Source organism: Mercenaria mercenaria, chromosome 14, assembly GCF_021730395.1.
Source record: "Mercenaria mercenaria strain notata chromosome 14, MADL_Memer_1, whole genome shotgun sequence".
Taxonomy (NCBI): Eukaryota; Metazoa; Mollusca; class Bivalvia; order Venerida; family Veneridae; genus Mercenaria; species Mercenaria mercenaria.
The window spans coordinates 28,032,673-28,053,460 of record NC_069374.1 but is presented as its reverse complement, the minus strand read 5'-3'; the positions used below and the strand labels follow the sequence as shown (position 1 = coordinate 28,053,460).

Here is a 20,788-nt window from a genome sequence, read left to right as displayed (position 1 = left end):
TAACTTTGGCTAAAGATCAAAACTTAATAACGTTCCTTATGTCGTAAATTTTCTTTAAAGGAATTTATGCATTTTTTTACATTATCTTCATGCACTACTAAACTTTCTGTCAGGGCATCACTACAACTTATAAAATAATTGTAAGTGTAAGCCATGAGAAATGTGTGCATGTTGTGTATTGAATACAAAAAGATTTAAACAAATGTAGGTCATATTTTATCAACCTGATCAGTTGTTGGAAAAAGGGCCTATCTGATTTTTCTTTCAATGTTGACCAATGTTTTATGTTGGCTTCAGTTTATTAGTCGATTCAGAGTTGTTCCCCTTAGATTTTCTTGGGTAGGTACCATCTCATCTCTAGTCTAGGTACAAATGTATAATTATACTTTCGTGTACGTTGTAAATAAGCAATGTTTTTGTATGTCCCTACAATACTAAATAGCAGTGCGCCAGTGCGACATATTAGTCTTTCTAAGTGATTGAGACTAAAACAGTTATTCCATTTCAGAAAATTAACTAGATCACATAATATACAATGGATTTGTCATTAAAGGTAACATAGTTTGCTTTTCAAGACATTGGATCCATCGATGTTCTAATTATTTTAGATATTGAGAGTATACAAGGAAAGAACGAAAGTTTTGTTGTACATGTTGTATTCTATCCGTAGCATACTACGAGATACATGGTCAGCACTGGGAAAACTATATACTAGTCCATTTCAGTAGTTTATTTCTCACCTATAACGTGGTTCGGCAAATGGGTGCTATGCATATCGAACATTTGATATGCACCAGTCACATCATGATACATTTCACCTTAATATATTGACAACGCAAATTGCAGACTGGATTTAAGATCAAGATTTAAGCAGCTTTAATTTTAAGTTTATATGTTTCGCTCCAAAAATTTCCCGCAGTTTACAATAAATGTTGTGAGTGAAATGGTGTTTATTTTGTATCACGTAGTAACATATATATGAAGAATTGTATGTGAAATTACATGTGAAAGATTCTGTTGAGCTGTTGAAAATTATTGAATCATATATATGAAATAATATTTATTATAATATATACACATAAACGTTTACACTGTAAAGTGTTATATCTACAGCTTTAAATGTGTCAATAGGTCTGTACAAATACCAAGTTAACGCATTATAAGTCTGGTAAATTAAAAGCACCATACACAGTTTATTTCAAAGTAATTTAGAAGTTTAATTGCACCCCGCTGACGTTTTCAGCAGTGTAGTTTACGATTCAATGTTGTTGTTTTTCTTAACATAAAATTCAGCAACACCTTTATTGATTTCGCAAAACGTTAAATGTTCTGCTATTTTCATAGATGTAACGTTATCAAGCAATTGTCGGCTAGGTTGTTTTGTACGAGTTAATTTAATATTATTTCAAGAAACAGTGTTATTCAATATGTGAAAGTGACGCATGTCGACAATCTTTAATTCAAGACAATATTTCTTAAAACAGAGAGAAATACGAGATAGGAAAACAACTTGCGTGAATATTACGTACTTGTAAAATATTGTACCATATTGCTTTAAAAACAATCAATATTTGTTAATGTATATATGAAAAGGTGTTCCCTAATGTAATCATGTAATTAAGTGTATATATTCCTATAATTTTAAGTCTTTATTTGTATCTTTCAGACACCTTAAGTAAAGTTACAAGGTAAGATCACTTTCTTCATTATAATATATAAAGACAAAACCATGCTTCTACATTTAAAAGAAACAGTTTATAGAAATATTCTAGCACATTTTCTTCAAGCGCTTGATAGCATTTACTTTATCCAAAAGTATTCCAAAGTAAAGTGTAATATCACTTAGAACATGCTGCTTACAAATTTGATGAAATCTTAGTAGTTCATAAAAACGAAGCTGGCATACTTACGACGCTGTACCTTTACAATGACATTCACATAAGCGGTATATTCTATACACATAATCATTTATAATTATGATAAGCAGCTCTCGAAGTGTTTATTGTCTTTGAAGTTTTATCACGTCAAGTATGTCTGGTGGCTACATTTCGAATTTTGTTGGTTCGAGTGTAGGAATACATATTAAGCCTTTTCGTTATAAAGATCTACTATGTTTACATAAATTCTTTCATTTATTTTTAAGCGATTTTCATTCAAAAAGGGTTCGCAATTGAGGGAATTTAAAAAAAAAATCAAAATGTTTAAAAATAGTTTTGAATAGAGTTGAATACATGTACCTTTCATCGTAACTAAGGCTAATGAGTTGAAATGACGTACACATTTCTTAAGTTAATTAGTCAGAAAACAAACCAACTTATTGTTAAATTATTTAACGTGTTATATTGTAAGACCAAGGTGAATCCACTTATTATAGACGGTTAGAAAATAATTAGCGACAAGGCAAGTACTTATAAACAGGTCAGACAAAAGTACTTAAGTAGGAAAACAAACGTTCAAGATAGTTGTCTTGTGAACTATTGTAATACATCTTTTACTTCAATTAACGGTATTTTGTTCGTGTATAAGATATGTCAATACAAGGGTTAAATGCGGATTTTTTTTTATACAGCGTTTAAGAGAAACAGATTTATTTGAACTAAATTAAGGGATTAAATAAAGTATATTCTGGTGTTGATACATGTAAAAACAAAATTCTTATAATGCATACATTCTACAAATGAATCTTATACTGAACATATCATTGAAAGACAAGAAAAGTAGTATAATCATAAAAATGTAATCATAATACTGTAAAATCATTTAATTTCGTGAGCATGAAATTTTAAAATTTTGGTCAAATAGGCAATTTCGTGAGGATATGAATACATGGATTTCAACTTTTGATCATAAAATAAATGGGAATTTTACTTGTTCGTTGGCATGAAATTTCATGGATTGACTCAACCACGAAATCCAAGAAAAGTAGTCCCCCACGAATATTTATGATTTCACAGTATATTAACAATGATACTATAAAAATCCTTTATTTTTGTGCACAAACACTAGATCAGAAGTTGTCCGACATAAAAGATGATTCAAGATGATAATTAGGAAAAGATATAGGAACATATATGTGAGAACGATTGATAAAATGAACTATATAATATTATATTTATTTAAATATTATCGAGCATATATCTCTCTAAAATCTTATCTCGAGACGTAAACACTTCTAAGTGTTCACAACTTCAGTCTGTTTTAAATGATCCGTTACATGCCAATGCGACTGCGATATTGATATATTGTTATATGCTTTCTCTGTCTCGAAATGGAAACATTTAAGTGTGAATTGAAGCATGTATCTGCCGGACTCTAAAGTCAGATGTAAATGTATGCTTAGTGAGCTAGAAATCCACTTTATCTCCAAAGTGCCTCTTAAACTGGAGAATCAGTGCAAAATGCTAAATGTCAATAAATGTTGGAAAAAAACTTTAAATTTAGTTAATTCAACACTGATCTCATATTAACGTTAAGTGAACATTTTAAGTGCAGCTTTTTGGTTTGAACAAATAAAGTTCCATATGTTTTAAAATAATGATCTTACAGAAAAACATGATTTAATGGAATTCTTGACAAATAAACATTGGCATAGTTCTTGATAAATATTTCATTGCAGTAACATGAGATTTCTGTACAGGCTGCTTACTGTAGCTATTTAATTTTAAAGGGTGGCTGAACATTCATGAAAATGAATCTTTAGAGATTCATACGAACTATATGTAAAATAGAAAAAGTGGAAACTCCACAAGTCAAACCTTATTTCAAGGGTAATCCACAATCATGTGAGGAAGCCATCTAGGTAGGTTATGGAATGTCGGTGGCACTGCATTAATATAGAGTTTGAGATTTCAACTTTCGCCTTCCCCTTCCACGTCTTTTGCGAAGTTAACGTATGAAGTTGAAGTCCGATTAAAATTCCTTGAGATTTCAAACTTTAGAATGAACCTTACTTCTTCTAAACCGCCCATTCAATTTATCCGTAATGATGATCGTTTTTGTCGTGCATTTTGATAACAATTGTCCGAAAGGGCAGGACTTTTACAAGAGGTTTAAAAAATTAAATAAAAACATTTCAATAAAAATAGGCCTAATCATCGCATGGATATTAGTGCGATTACGAAAAAAAATGAAACAATGTGAACATTGTAAAAACTCGTTGGTGTTGCTCCGAACATTTAGGTTTCATATAAAATGATGTCAGTATACAATGCACAATTGTAAATTATACATGCAAGGAAACAAAAATGATAATCATATTAACGTATTCTATTGTTGATGGTGTTCTTGATAGATAATACAGTTAATATTTTTGTAAACAAAAACATGAGACACCAGCTATTACAAATGCATTTCTCAATATACTTTGAAGTTAAGTTAAATACAGATAAAGCAAACACAAAAAGCATGACCCTAAAATACAAAGGTTGTTTTACTTTGAATAGATACTTTGTACATCGAATTCCTTAAAAGATGCGTTTTACTTGTAGAATCTCATAAACAATGTACCTAATGAAAATCTGACCTTTTAAAAGATATGTCGATAACATGAGTCAATATACACAATTTATGAATACATTTAACAAGCGATTTCAAACAAATGTAAGATACTTTCGTGATATCATACGTTTTGGCATCATGACACTCTGTATGACTCTGTGTAATGCCAAACTCTCAGACAACACAAGTTAATCGTGCCAAGTCACCAATTGTCTAGCGAAACAGTCAAGAAATGTTAGGTGGAGACAAAAATTGTCACACAAAATGACACGTGGGCATATACACGTATTTGTTTGAATATATTATTTCATAAGTAAAGCATTGCAGATCCATGAATTTTGGTTAGAGGGACACCAACTTTAAAGAGGTGGTCACCCATTTTAGGTGAGGGTTGTGGGGGGGGGGGGGTCACACCGAGTTTCAAGACCGAATTTCGTTGTAAAATGTAAGAATCAAAGGGGGATTGACCCAAAATGGCCCTTTGCCAGGCTCTGGGTCCGTGCATGTAAAGAATGGAGTTATCCCATACGGCTAACAGGAAACTTCTCGCATCACTATATCATAGATCTGAAATTGTCTGATACTTCAGAAGAATTTTATGTCTTACTAGTACCAATTTATGTTCATAATTAACACGCAATTAAACGTATTGAAGTGAAAATAAAATGTTCCACCAAATGATAACGCGCGTTATTATTCATTTCTCAAGTAAAATGACTGCCTCCATCCAGATTTCAGTCATTGATGCCGACTATGTGGACAGGGTAGATGTAAAAAGATTGAAGTTTTGACTTTCGTGATATCACATCTTCGGACGTTCAAAACTTCACTTCATACGACAAAAAGGCCCATCTGGTATTATCGATACCGCCTGGGGACACAAATATGCCGTAGAAGTTAAAGTTTGAACAAAATCTCAAAGTTTCTCAAAATCAGTTGATAACTTCATACTTCCAGGTTCAATTCAATGTATTTAGTTAAAATCATTAGCCATACAAAACTTCATCATTCTTATACTTATTGATAGTGTTTCGCATCAAATTGAGTCTAATTATACATACGGATAATCGAATAACTTAATTAGCAGAAATCCTGAAACTAAGCTTTTTATTTCACATAGTAATTAAGAGAAGTCTTAGGCTTACTTGATCTTACATGGAAAACTTAAGTAGACACTTCTGATATAAAAAAAATACACGCATATCGGTGACGTTTTACCCCAAATATATATGAGAGACGTTGAAGGGGAAGGCGAAGGTTGAAATCACAATCTCTCTATTGTCCGGAGGGGCACCTTGGGTCTTCGTCCACCATCAAAGCTGGAAAGTCGCCATATGACATATAGTTGTATCGGCGTGACTTTAAACCAACAAACTCTTAAATTGTGTAATTATTACAAAATGTAGGTATATAAGGTACATTGAGCGTTAAAGTTTTCCCAGTATAGTAAATATTATTCTAGTGAGTTATTTGACTTTTTACAGAATATTTGTAATTCAAGTGTGTCGAGATGAACGTCCTCATTCAGCACAGCTATAGCTTCCGATGTGATTTCACTAGAAAATAGGATATATACTTGCTGGCATTTATATATCTTCTACGTTTACATCAGCTAATCCATACATAATTTATCTTATTTAAAGCATGACCATTGTAATAGTGTACTTCCTTTTAAAGAGTATTCAATTCCTAGAGTAAACCTACTTTGACTTAATTTGCTTCATTGGTCATAGGTTCAAGCCCCACTGGGACTTATTCTTTTCCTTAAATTCCTTTTTTCTATATTTATTTATTTATTTAATTTTTTTTCAGGCCCCAATTTGGGTAACCCGTTTATTTCAAATTGTATACATATATAGATACATATAAACACATGATGTAAACGTACAATTACATGAATTAATAATGTAAATATCAAGACATATTGTTAAACATGTAATCTTAGTGATCTATAATGTATACATATTTTTGTAACTACTTCATATACTAGTTAAGGTCGTATTTGTTATCAGGCAATTTACAAATTGGGGTAATATTTTACAAAAATGTGAAGATGTGTGTATGAAAAAAATCAAAAATATATACACAGGAAAAAAGAGCACATATTTAACAAAAATATGTGCAAGTGATTTAAGAAAAAAAAAAAGAGGAAGAAAAAAGTGAAAAATGGGGGAAACTGATTAAATAAAATGAAAAATCCCTTTGATTAATAACTCTTAGTAAACAGTTATGGTAAGCTCTATTAATAAAAGATCGGAATTAACAAGTATTTATTTTTAAATATTTTGGTATTATTAAAGATGAAATTTTGGCAGGTTAGGAAATATTTTACTTAGTTTTATTTCTTAAATTCTGTTGTTTATATTAGCTTAGTTGTCTATCGTTTCGATAACTTGAGACCAATTCTTTTCGAATTCAGATATCTTATTATTTATGGCTGAAATGTATTTAACTTATAAGTTTTCTTTAAACTTTGATTTATACACATAATACTTTAGGAGTAAAGCAAGATAATTCCCAGTTCGATTGGTACAGGTATCATACGAAAAAATGATTTTTTTTTCTGTAAATTAATGTCAATATTAAATCTTTCTTTCGCCCAATTACTTAAGTCAAATAAAAACTTATTAACATGTACACATTCAAATGTTAAATGTTCTATTGTCTCTTGTTGTTGACAACAATATGAACATAAATTGCTGTCGGCTTTATTTATTTTATACAAAAATGATTTAGTTACTAGAATGTTTTGATTTATCTTGAATTGAAAATTTTTTAGTTTGACTTCCTTGATTGTTTCTATATTTTTGCAAAATAATTTAAATTCTAATTCTGAGATACATGTATGTCCTAATGTTTGGTTCCATTTATTTGGTATGGATATTTCTTTAATTCTTGTAATGGTATTATAAAAAGAGCTACTGCCCTTTTTATCTTTAACAAGTAATCTTAAATATGGGTTAATATCTACGTTGTATTTGTGGACAGCTGTTTTATTATTTCTTATCTTTTCTTTCCACTCGTTTGGTATATTATTCATAATTCTATGTAGGTCTAAAAATGTACCATTTACTGAATATATACGTTTTAACAGATCTATCGTATAAGAAATTCCATTTTCATTTAGAAGATCTATACATTGATAATCTTATTCTTGTACCAATTGTTATTCATGTATGTTTTGAATCTGAAGTTGTGATTATTCCAAAGAGGAGAATATACAATTTGTTGCAGGTCTGTAATATTAATAGATTCACAAAGACAGTACCAACTTTCAAGAACATTTTTCCAAAATGGATTTTGTATTCTCCCAGCCATTAACTTGGCATAACTTGCACCTAAAGTAAAAATATTCTTGAAAGGAAAATTTATTAAATCTTTCCAAGTGTCACAATTTTTCAATGAAAGTCTTCTTAACCAGCTCAACTTCAAACTATGTATAAATGTGTTAATATTTATCATCTTTAAACCACCGGAATCGACATCATTTGTTATAATTGATCTCTTTACTCTATCCGGTCCATTATTCCATAAAAATTTAAATGCTATATTATTTAATTGACTAATAAAGATTGACGGGGGATTTGGTAATGCTATAAACAAATGAACAAATTTCGAAATTACAAGCGGTTTGATAACTGTTACTTTGCCAAATAAAGTTAAGTTTCTCTTTGACCACGAGCGTATCAAATCTTTGCATTTTTCTAAAACAAGTGGACCATTTTTTCTATTATTTATAGTGTACATGTATTTCCACCGTCACAGCTTTTAAAGCCGCCATATGACGAATAATGTGTCGTCATGTTTTTAAGACTTAGTCAAACCGAGTCTGCTTTTTTATTGTTTAGTTACGTTCTGTGTTTCTAAGAGAACTTGATTAAAACCCAAGAAAATAAAAACAAACAATACAAGAATCATATATAGATTAGCTAATGTTTATTCAATAAATCTGAACACTTGCATAATGCACATTTGTCTGCTTTATAAATTTTTAGTGAAATTCTGATAAGATTCTATAGAGATCAAAATACATGAAGTGTGTTTAAGGTAGTTCTGAACGTTTGAAAGAAATATTTTTTTCCACACTGTAGACTTTCATTAAACCATATTATTTCAAAGCAACATTATATCCCGACCGAAGGAAATTCAACCAGCAGAAATGATAGGACGCGTGCTTGACCGATTTGATAATATTAATCATCTGTGAATTTTGGGAAATCGCTCTTTTGAAATGTTCGTGTATAAAAGAACATGTTGTAATTCTTTTGAATAAATGAGTTTCGACATTTTTGAAAATTCAAGGTTGTCCATAATTAAAATATCATCAAGGTACCCGTACGTTCCATTAAAAACTTCAACAACGTCTCAACTACTTTTCAGTTTCCACTTTATTCAAAATCTGACAATAAATTAACTTTACTTCCCGTCAAGTTAACAGTAATATATATTATAAATTCCCTATGACAGAAATCACAATCTGATAATTACAGTTGACTGAGACCATTTCAATTTTTCCCGACTTATTAAGACAAAACAACATAAGCATGCATCTAGATTTTTGTTATTTGGAAAAACAGTTCTGGAATACTTTCAGCATTATTTGTGCTATCGTTAGATTTGCATTATTTGGATTCTGATTTTTCATTTTTCTAGCGGGAAGCGCGTTTTTATAAGGCAAAGTTTTTTGTTACAAAATGTTATATTGATTCTTACATAAATTCTTAAGTATACAAGGTTGAGGTACACATTTTGTTAGAAAGAATGTAACTTTTTGACATATATATATATATATATTATACCAGATTTATATAGCGCCCTTTTCATGACCAATTTCACGTTCAAAGGCGCTTTACATAGTTCAATGCAGCCACACAGGGCGCATAATTCCTCCTCTACTAGTACAGACACAGAGCGATCTGACCAGAGGGACAGGGTGAGACAAAGCCCCCACGACAGAGAGATCAGAAAGCAGATACAGGCTTGTCCGGCTAACTTAGCCTAGCTCGTTGCGAATAGACAGCCTGGTTCTTTAACGTGCCCAGTGTATAGCACTGATACACGCAAGGATTACCTGGGTTCCTGACCAGTACACTTCTAGTTGGGTGGGAAACACTGAAAAGCGTTTCTGAAAATTTCCGAGTAGCTGCCGGGGACTGAACCCCAGACCTCAGGATTGGAAGGCCAGTGTGCAAACTACTGAGCTATCCGTCCACCCATGCGTTAGTTTCATGTTTTAAACATCTATCCACGGGCTGTTTACAATATCTATGTGAATTAACATATATTCATGTAATAAAATTAATTTTAAATTCAGCGTACATGAATTTGACAGTGATAATACCTTTGATTATGATCATGTAAACTTCTCAGTCACCCAATGGTCCCGACGAAGACGATAGAAACAATAAATTATTAAATTTCAAGTGCAATTATCGTGCATATGTTACATTAATTTAACTATCTTTCAAATTTTTAAACTCGCCCTGAATCAAGTTTATATGTCAGGTTTATATATTTGCTACTTCTTATTATGCTACCAGCTAGATAATGGGTATTCTATGAAATCGTGACAAGTTGGAAATGCATATCTTCTTTAATTGGCAGGTTTTGTACTCGCTGACATTCTTTCTTTATTATAAATTAGGGGGAAAGGTTCGGTTTGTTCTTATTAAATCATTGAAATACAACAGAAACAATAAACCAATTTCAGTTTTAATCTCACAAACGATACACAGTCAAGCTTGTCAGTAAGTAAGGTCTCTTCGGCTAATCTGATAACAGCGGACAATTTAGTAATAACATAGGGAAGTGGTGCCTTATTGATTAGATCAAATCTTCTAAAAGAAGAAATAATGCACGGAGGGGCACCACCTGGGTCCACCATCAAAACTGGGAAGTCGCCATAAGACCTATAATTGTGTCGGTGCGACGTTAGACCCAACCAAACAAACAAATCTAAAAGAAGAAATGTTATAAGCAATGCCAGCAACAGAAATTAAATAAAAATCATAACATAATAAACGATAGTTCATATTTTTATTATTTTGTCAGAAGAACAAACACCTTCATTATAGTATATTGTTGTTTTACTTGTCTAATTATACACTCAAATTGTACATTCCTTACCATGTTAAACGCTTTTGAAGCTTTATCACTAAAGGTAAGTACCTCCTTAAACGCCTAATAGACATGTCAAGTATTTAGCACATCCCATAATGTACCTCATAAGTTAATATGAAGTACACGGCTTTATTAGAAGTGATATAAGAGTGTATCTCACTATAAAACGTCAGGCATACGAGCAGTTTGGAGCAGTTCTTTGATTTGTATCAACAGATGATATATGGGACAAAATCGTGTAATATTTGTGCATGTTATTATGTATAACATAATTGTAATTCTTATTATAGAATTGTAAAAACTTATACTTTTTTATATTTTAGACAGTCCCAATGTATTTGCATTTTATATCGGGAAAATATTGAAGGAAATGGTATTTGAATGCTTGAACATTTATAAGAATAAAGTTAAAGTAGGAAAATTACGTTAAGAACCATTTTTTTATCACACTCAAAATAGGTTTAAATGAAAAATGTCCATTAAGAAGTATAGAAATATTAAACAGTTGTATCTGAGATAAAATAACAATAACGCTTTCTTTCCTGTATCATTAATTTAAGCAATCGATTTGTACCTGTAAATGCCAATGGTGCAGTTAAATGTGAAGTATAATAATTTAAATCTACCTGATAGATTACAACATATGCTATATTATTGTTAAAATCAGTCATCTATATATTGCCTTGTGGATTTTGTTTTAATTGTTTTTTCTTATCATCAATATTCTATTTTTACTTGTAACTGACTTTCGATGATCAATTCTATATTTATTTTTTTTGGTAACTGTGTGACAATAAACCATTAAACAATTAAATTTACAGGATCCCTAGGTGCAGTTAATGTAGTTCTACACGTTTGATAAATCAGAGGTGATGGCGTAACGTCATTTATCCGGATAACGTAGAATAAGGCCTGGATTCTCTATACGGAAATGAAAATAATTTTCCGAATTAATGGCAAGCCGTGAGTAATTTATCAAAATGGCAACTTTACTACTTTTCTAAAGTTAAGGTATAATGTTAAAATACCTGACATGTTAGATCTTTCAAAATAATGTCTCAGGATATGCTAGAAATGTGCGGATCATTTTAGTCATAGGCAAATATGTCAAAAGCAAGCATAGGGACTTATACATTTTATTTCACCATATCATAGGCCATGTGTTTATTTGCGACTGTGAGAACTTTCGTTAAAATATACATTGTAGAAAAGATTATTTTCGAGTTAACCCTATGAAAATTGTGATTTTCTCATATATCCATTCCGAAAACTTGCATGAGGTCAAAAGTTTTCAAATCATGAAAACGCGACTATCCGTTTTTATTTGCTGAAATTTCTAAGTATATTGTCAAGTTTTGTAAAATCAGGATTTAATCATATTCTACATTGTAAAAAAAATAATTGATCCGAACGTTTAGAACTACTTTAATGTTGCAATAAATACGCATAATGTATCTTTATTGAAGAGATATCACATAAGCGGCAATAACGTATCTTGATACTGCTATAATTAGAAAGAAAAAAACGGGAAGATTTGTACAAGTTTTGTGTCGTGTTCAATGATTTGGATTCAAATTTCGTGTTCAACTTGACAAAACTACATATAGACTGGCATCAGTCGTTACAGTCATTGAATGTAAAGCACCTGGCCATAAAATCAATCCTCTCTGATACCGCTTTCTAAAGAAAATTTACAATATCTCTTGTCTCTGTCTCTAACGACTGGACAAATGCGATTCTGAACCGGACAGATTTCATACTCGCTAGTAATCACCATCTCATTAAGATCATTGCAAGCGTGTTCATGATGTAATGTAACCTTTGGCTGACTGCCCCAAGAGTTCAATAAGCAGTGCTTTGCTTTTATGACTTGGTGAGTAAGGTAGAGAGAGAAATCAATTTTCACTAATTGTAAAAGATCCCAGTAAGTATAAATAAATTACAATTTAAATTTGAAAATGTATAAATTACATCAAAATACTGTCAATTTAATTCTATTTATGAATTGTTTGAATCCTTGATAAGAAAAAACAGTGGGAAGAGATTCGAAATTGAAAAAAATCTTTCTTTTTTCAAGATACCTTCAAATCATTTTTGTGAATGAATTAAATACATTTTATTCAATACACCGCCAAAGTTTTTTTTACTTATGTCAGAGGGTAGATTAATCTCTGCAATAAGTTACAAAATTATTTTCCTATCTACAGTCCCCATGCAGATTCATGTTAATTAGACTGTAGTTGTCCCTGTGAATGGCATGGTGCAATGTATTACATCAATTATAATTCTGTTTAGATAGTGAAGACATGCTGTGCACTAGGGTGTTAAGTAATAACAATAAGAAATGACTTGAAAACTGACCAACATATTAGTAATTGAAGGTGGCAACTTTAGAAAATCACATCAATCTGAAAGTTTATATGTCATATGTGTAGAGAAATTTTTCAATCATAGTTAAAATTAAGCCTGTTTAATCAATCAGGTTGTGTAAGGGAAAAACAATATAAATATGATTTCAACTTTCCATGATTTAAGAAAACATTTTATGTTGAATGTATTATGGAATACATGTAACGTTATAAAGGGTGTAGGAAAGTTTGTTCCAACTGGAAAAGTAAATCAGCAAAAACACGAAAAGTAAGACCTGCATAGTTTTCAGTCATATTGAATGCTGATATGCTTACTCAGTGCTGCTACAAAATGTGGTTAATTGCAGTTTTTAGCTCGACATTTCGAAGAAAATGTAGAGCTATTGCACTCGCCCTGGTGTCGTCGCCGGCGTCGGTGTTGGTTAAAGATTTTGATAAAGTCAAATATCTCTGTTACTATCAGAGCTATTGACTTTAAACTTAAAATAGTTATTTACTATCACAGTCTACACCAGGAGAAATAATCCCCATAACTCTGATTGAATTTTGACAGATTTATGCCCCTTTTTAATTTAGATCTTTTTCGTTACAGTTTTTGATAAAGTCAAATATCTCTGTTACTATCAAAGCTTTTGACTTGAAACTTAAAGTAGTTATTTATTTTCACAGTCTACACCAGGAGAAATAATCCACGTCACTCTGATTGAATTTTGTCAGATTTATGTCCCTTTTAACATTTTTTGGTTAAAGTTTTATATAACGTTCAATATAACTGTTATTATTAAAGCTATGACTTGAAACTTAAAATGGTTATTTACTATCAAAGGCTACACCATAAGGAACAATCCCCATAACTCTGATTAAAATTTGAACAAATTTATGCCCCTTTTACTGGCAAAGCTCTAATTCAGAGTCAAGCCGCGTGCTGTCTTACGGACAGCTATTGTTTTTGAACTGATAACTTTTAAAAACTGTAATAAGCTACATTGTTCTTCTGAAATACAAAAAATGATTATTCTTCAAGCTAGTATAGATTAATTGTCTAGTTTTTGGAAACGCTCGAAGTATTCATGGTGTCAATTTTTAAATAATGATGAAAATGGTACTTTCGGTCTGGTTAACATGCTAAAATATTCACATACACAAAGAATAAAATTCCTTCTCATGCTTACTTTTCCTAATATAAACCAAGATGTGGTAAAAAAAAAATGTGCAAAAATAATTACGTCTGCAGTATTTGATAAGTAGTATTTTTATGAAATTAAGTTCAATTGTTGATAGAAATAAATGAAAATTAAGCGGTCAAAATAATTCATGCAGGAAATATTTATATTCTAATACACATGGTTTTAAGGCAATTTCATGAAAATATGTTATAACACTTCACAGACAGATAAAAATGTAATGTACAATAATATGTAATTTATCCCCAATCAAATAACATACATACAAAAGTGCACCAATTAAATGTTGAATTCCTGTTGAGATAAGCCACAGTAAATGGGTGGGTGCAGGGGTCACAGAAAGAGGAAAAGGGGATTTTGTAATGGGCCTGTGGACATATTTTTTAATAGAATGGGAAATGTAGGTTATAGACTGATGTCTACCCATGTCGGATACAATGCCTGTAAGTGCACATAGGATCTTCCTCTGCATTAATTGTCACCATTATAATTATGACATACACCGTTTCAGGTAAAATTTCATAATACTTGTATTTCCATGTCCTTGTTTGAACTGACCACAGAAATTGTTCTGCCATAATAGTTTTTTGAAGTTTTAAATTGCGCAGAACGTCTGGCTACAAAAAAATTGTTCTTTTGTAAATCGAATTAGTAAATCGTAAGTAGTATAATGCGCTGTTTAAACTTTAAGTAGTTTTAAAAGTCCATAATAATTTATTATGAGACGTTAATTATTTTTATTAACTGTTACAGGCAGAATTTGTTAATGGCAGCTTGATTGTTATGATGCATCAATTTTCTTTATTTGAAAAAGTAATTTTCATTTGTAATGATTTCTTAAAGTCAAACTAGCGATTTCTAAAATAATATTATATTGAAAACATAAACTCCTAACTCCTGTCATATTTCTACAGTAATGTAAACAAATAAAAAAACATTTCGAAAGATGTAAATGTTAAAAAAAAGTTCTGCAGCAGCTATTCAGCAACTATAAATGCCTAACCAATTACTTCAGTTCTGCATGAAAAAGGCTTGGCTTTCTTTCAATTCTAGAGAAAAATCAAACATCTGGTACAGGTCATTTGAAATAGTTTATTCAATTAATCTTGTTGCCGGTCAGTTTGTGGTGGCTATTGACAGGTGCTACTAATGGCTCTTCATGATGTTATGTAACCTCAGAATCGCATTTTATAAGTCTGTTGAGATGAGCCTAGAGAGAAAATGTTTTTCTGAGAAAATAATTTAGTGTCAGTGTGAAGAAATTAATATTATTACAGAATATTTGATCTCAACAGACTTTGTAAGTCTAAACTACATATTGTAATGGATTTTATCATTATTAGAAACAGTATGTATCTACATGCTTTGATTTAAAGAGCAACTCCTTCACTAAATAAATATATATTTAATATTTTACCCATCGGAAAAGAATTTTACACCTTGAGACACAAAGTCAGGTTTTCTTTAATTTTTCTTTAATAAGGAAAAGAGCTTGCAGGTTTTGTTACAAATGTGTTGTATTTCATAACTGCTGAAGTTGCTTATATATAATAAGGCAGTCTGAAAGACAGCTAAATCCCCCGCCACTGCTATGGATAGTGAAAGGGTAAACCTTTGATTTTAGCTGTGACCTTGACCTTGAACTGACATGGCTGACTCATGAATTCTGCACAACATTCCTTCAAGGGGTTTATGAGATATAGAGCGGACACAAAATGGCAGGCTCAAACCTTTGACCTTGAGTTGTGACCTTGACCTTGAACCGACAAGGCTGACTCATGGGTTCTGTAGATCGTCTTCATAAGGTGATCATTTGAGCAAAGTTTCATGAAAATCCTTCAAGGGGTTTAGGAGATATGGACCGCACACGATTTTTGTTACAGACGGAAGGACGAACGGACGGAAGGACGGACGCAGACCATTCCTATAATCCCTCCGCCACGGCGGGGGATTAAAAATTAACAACATACGCACCATTCGCCGGGATATGACTTGGTACATAACACTACAAAATATTTGATGGTTTAAAGTTAACAGAAGCTGAATTTAGGGCGTCTTTATGCAGATTTTGTGTATTTTGTGTATAAGTGAATGTACAATACAGCTGGCGGGCTTCGGAATACTTTTGCAATGGTACTATTGGATTTGTGATTTCGAGAGGAGTGCTGCTCAGTTTGAAATAGCTACAGATAATTCTTCTGTATTACAGTCTTCTGTATTGATGTATTAGGTAATTATTAAGCTTTACTACCAGCATCATATATAAAATATATGGAAATATTCCGAACAGTTTTCAATATTAACAGAATGTAACATGGATAATGTTTGTGGACTAAGGTAGGTTTATTCTTTATCTCATTATCCTCTTTCTGTTCTCTGTTTCTAATAAGTTTATCTATGTATAGCATTATTATACTCTCCATACTGTTTATATTTCTTAAAGATATCTTATTTTCAATGATAATTTTAAATTGGAAACCGTCTTTCCGAACGTTTAATAGAAATGTTTTTTATTATTTTATCATTGGAACATTTACTCGACCTATTTTGAATATAGTTTTTTTTTGTTTACATTATCATTATTGTTCCTAAACGTTGGTTTATAGGGAGTTAAACTATTGGAATCTGCCACCTGAAGGAATACTGTAAAACAAAATGAATAATATAGACACTTGGTCTGATACCTAACATTATTACAATTTGCAATATTGTACCAAAACAAAAAAATAACACAGAAATTAGAGTAGTAATAAATATAATCAAATGAAATATTGATAAGAATATATTTGTCGTAAATTTGGACAGTTAAAACTAAAATAATTTTAAGAGCTGTACATGTAAGTAATAAATTTCGTTACCAACACCTTGATGGCAAAATATAAGGTATATCTTAAGATTCAGTCAATAAGGCCAAGAGAGAAGTAAGTTGGAAGTTGGACGTTTTATTTGATCGAAGATCGAAATGAATTAAACGATCTCCGTCTATGCTTTTTCATTCACATGTATTTATTCACATTAATTTTGATTGCTTAGTAATACTTATTTTCTGGCAACTTTGCCTAAATGTGTAATAAGATTTTGTTTAAAATACATATTTGGTTAGTTTCACAGCTTTCGTTTCATATTTAGTCCTTTTTGTAACACTTACTACAACTTACTGTTGCTGATACATGTAGTAGGTAATAATATCTGCAAAGGGATCCTTTGGAAGCAAAGAATGCAACCAAGCATAATAATAGTTGATTCGGTTTAAATGAGTCTGTTCATAGAGGTAATGAAATATGCAACACCTCTCACGCACACTAGCACCGGCTTGAGAGGAATACTATTACACATCAATTAAATGATCCCAAAAGAGCAGAAGATATAACAGCACTAAATCTAGGTTGGTTCTCTGTCAGTTATACAAATTCTGGTTCATATATTTGTGCATATACAATTATTATCTGTGTTTCAGTTTGTAAATATCATCAGATAATCGGTCATTTGTCTTCATGTTAGCCTTTAAATAACTAAATTAAAAAATCATCCATTTGGTGGTTATAGAAAACAATCTATAGAAAAGTTTTTTATTGTCAGTGTACTCATGATTGTCTGGTGGAATATTTTTGGCAAACTTGTGACATTCTGTTGCTTTCTTGTCCACTGTTTAATCATTTTAACAGATCAATGATGTACACTCACGGGTTGTTTGTTGGAATTATGAATATATTGTAAAGTTAAATATTTTATGTGGTTTGTGTATATTTTTTATTCAAATGATATTACAAACAGACCCAATCAATAATGTGCTATTTTTTTGGCTGGTTCAATATATGCTCCCAAATTATTTTCTTACAGATTTATTTATATACATCTGTATACGTATATCGGTATATTAAATGACCTTTGTTTATATTAAGTTTTATACATATTATCATATTCATTCAGAGACACGTTAAAAAAAGTTAATATACCAGTGAAATCCCTACTAAGATGATAGCATTGTTTCAAAAACAGTATAATTCCGTTTTCACGCGCAGCTACTATACTTCATTATTCCACAATTACTTTCCGGTAATCCATTATTATGTTTCAATAATCCAATATTATATTTCTATAAACCACTGTAACATTTCCAGAATCCACTGTTATGTTTTAATAATCCACTGCTACGTTTCCATTCTCCATTGCTATGTTTCCATAATTCACTGCAAAGAATAAAATAAATTCAGATTATTCAAATGGAAACAGTTCGTTTATTTGCTGCTCATATTTCTGGATTTGTCTGCGTTTTGCACGTTTATTAAACTTAAGACCTGCTATGTTACTCATTAGGAATTTCGGCATTCCTTGAAGGTAAGAATAGTTCAACGCGCGCAGAATTGCCGAAATCGCATACGAAGAATTCGTAGTCGGGTATCTACAACCTTAAGTTTTTGAAACCTTACTACTGTAACAGAAATTATTCTGAATACATACACAAGCTTCTTACAAGGGATGAATGTGTAACATATATCTTTAGCCGTTATATATTTCAAATTTCTCTCACAATAACAAAAAAAAAAATGTCTGTGAAATCTAACTGCCTCTTGAATTTTACGTTTTAGGACTTTTGCGACATTCAGTTCTATAAAGATAATAAGTAATAACTGTTGCATTATATAAAGGTAGAAACTCCACAAATGATATTATTTATGGATCCTCATAAGAAGCTTTGTCCTGAGATACAGTTATTTTCGTTTCGTGTTGTTCAAACTCAGCTAGAGACAAAATTAACAGCTTACAATTATGTAAATGCTACGGTATTGAGCTACATTTGTATCAACTTTTATATGGGTAGAAAGTTGTATAAATTTATATTGTAAAAGTGTACATCAGTTTCATACGGGTAATGTAGAACGATTCATTAAAACTAATTGAGGCTGCTAAGTCGGTCGTAGAATTATACCGTTATTTTGTGTATCGTTCTTTCCGCTGAGCAATATTTAGGTTCGTAAGACTATGTAATTCCTTTCGTAGCTTAACCCACTGTATTTTTATGAATTTGTTCTTTTTGATCGCTTGAAGGCAGATGCTTCACCAAGTACGCTAGACGTCTTGTGCAAGCATTGTTACTCCCTTCTTGATTTAAATCCATGTATTTATATTTTGCGTCAGTGATAAATGGGATATATGTTTTAAGTGTAAGCTACAACGTTGTCACCAATATTCGAGTTTCAATTATCTTAAGTATCATAGTTGATCTTTTCATCAAGTCATTGCATTTTACTATTATACAATTATAACATTTAGTCATGTTTTATTACTAATTTGGGAAATTCTGTTGTTCATACGTTTATATTAATCTTACTATCATAAGGTATTTTTATTTGCATGGAAAATATAGTTTATTTGCATTCTCTTTTAAGAAAATACATTGTACAATTAAATCTAAACTGAAGAAAATAAATTTAATACCAAAGACAAGCGCTGGTTTTTCATTTTCTATTCACCGAGAAGAAATGAGCCTCTGTGGAATGAGAAATGACATATACATGTCTTACTACAACTATTATTAACAAGCAGAACCTTCAGAATTGTTTATGCAATTTGATAATCAACGTTCGTTGCATATATACAGAGAAATTAACTTATTCTACTGGGTCTGAGTCAAATAAAGTTCCTTTAAAATGAACGAAACCGATACAGTAAGTGAAGGTATTTAAGGTGGATTGTTGAAGTTAAAGGGTTCCATTTCGCATTTCAGTAAATATAAAATTCATCATATTCCTCATATAATGCATGTTTATAATTTTGATTTTTTTGTAACTACTTTCTTTGTAAACCTTCAAACACGCTTGATGACGTCCGTTCGTGATCACGTCCGTCAGGCTTTTTATGTAAACCATTCTTTTCAGTCTGCTTATTACTAATTGTTTTTAAAGTGGTGTATTGTTTTCCGAGATCAATGTAACGTTAAACTCGATATTTACGTTAAAGCGACAAAAATGAGTTTGGAATATAAAGTTTCTTTTAATCTTGTCTCATATAAAACCCAAACTAGAGAATTTGACAAAAACCTAACATGATGATGAAAACAAACAACAAAGAAGTTGATATCGTTTAACATATATCACATCATTATGGATATTGTTCTATTCGCACGCAGTATATATTAAGTCAGTAAGCCTATACACGTGAATAAAATGTAAGCTATTTTAAGAGAAGTGCCTTATTGATAAGGCATTTGCAAGAAAATGTCTGTGATTAGCATTAAATCTTCTAATGTTCTAACTTTCGATAGAAGAGTTAAACATAATTTGATTTATTGTTTACCTATGAATTTTCTGTGATAAATACAGGTTGTATTTTACTAAAGACTACAAAACCCTGTATTCAGCTCCCGATGGTTACGGAAAAAATGTTCAATTCTTAGATTCAACGTTGCATGCATCAAAAAGTTTACCGTTCAAAACCAGCTCTCAGCCAAATTGTGAAGACTCAACTATGTAAGTAATGGAAATCAAGGCTAAATACGTTTACTGATAATATTGAAATACAAATTATTGCAAAAAAATGTAATAAAGACTAGCATTTTCAAAGCGAAGGGTGTCTGAATAGGTATTGGATTAAAGCATAACAAGATTCTACTATTCG

The 20,788-nt window shown here is 31.1% G+C and overlaps 1 protein-coding gene across 12 annotated transcripts in view; it reads left to right on the top strand.

Annotated features, from left to right (window-relative positions):
- The window catches only part of LOC123527108 (G-protein coupled receptor dmsr-1-like), a 442,014-nt gene that overhangs the window by 21,683 nt on the left and 399,543 nt on the right, over nucleotides 1-20,788 (top strand). For 5 of the 12 annotated variants that reach the window (XM_053523124.1, XM_053523118.1, XM_053523123.1 and 2 more), the window contains exon 2: nucleotides 1,667-1,688. The exons of 5 other annotated variants lie outside the window; for them this stretch is intronic. The gene's annotated coding sequence lies outside the window, so the exon portion shown is untranslated. Of the gene's footprint in view, nucleotides 1-1,666; nucleotides 1,689-16,406; nucleotides 16,508-20,788 lie in introns of those variants that run through there. 2 more of the 12 variants (XM_053523129.1, XM_053523122.1) reach the window with 1 other exon arrangement.